Source organism: Gracilinanus agilis, chromosome X, assembly GCF_016433145.1.
Source record: "Gracilinanus agilis isolate LMUSP501 chromosome X, AgileGrace, whole genome shotgun sequence".
In the NCBI taxonomy this organism is placed as follows: domain Eukaryota; kingdom Metazoa; phylum Chordata; class Mammalia; order Didelphimorphia; family Didelphidae; genus Gracilinanus; species Gracilinanus agilis.
The window spans coordinates 66,051,965-66,052,576 of record NC_058136.1 but is presented as its reverse complement, the minus strand read 5'-3'; positions in this window follow the sequence as shown (position 1 = coordinate 66,052,576).

The following is a 612-nucleotide window of genomic DNA, read 5'->3' as shown; positions in this document are numbered from 1 at the left end:
TAGCTAAATAGATACAGGAATTATCTGCTTAGAAATTATAGTGAACCCAGAAGAGGTGATGAAATCACCAAACAAGACAGAATAGAGGGAGAAGAGAAGAAGGCCCAGGTCAGAGCCTTGAGGGTTACCCACAGTTAATATGGCTCATCTAGATAAGCAAAGGAGACCAAGAAGGAGTGGTCTAATAAGTAGGAGGAAAACCAGGAGAGAACAGGGTTGCATCAGGAAAACCTGGAGGAAAGAGACTTGAGAGAAGAGTGTGATCAACCGTGTTAAAAGTTGCAGAGAGCTTGGGAAAGATGAGGGTTTAGAGAAGGCTATTCTATTTGGCAATGAGATCATTGGACAATTTGGAGAGGGCATTTTGAGTTGAATGATGAGGTCAGAAGTCAGACTACTGAGGGTTTAGAAGAGAGTAAGAGGAGAAGTGGAGACATCCCTTGTAGATGGCTTTCTCGCTTGCTCAGAGGGGGAGGAGAGGTATAGGATGACAGCTGGGGGATGGTTGGATCGAGAGGGATTTTTTGGGTGTGTTTGTTTTTTTTTAAAGGTTGGAGGAGATATGGGTATGTTTGTAAGCAGCAGGGAAGAAGCCAGAAGATAGAGAGAGGT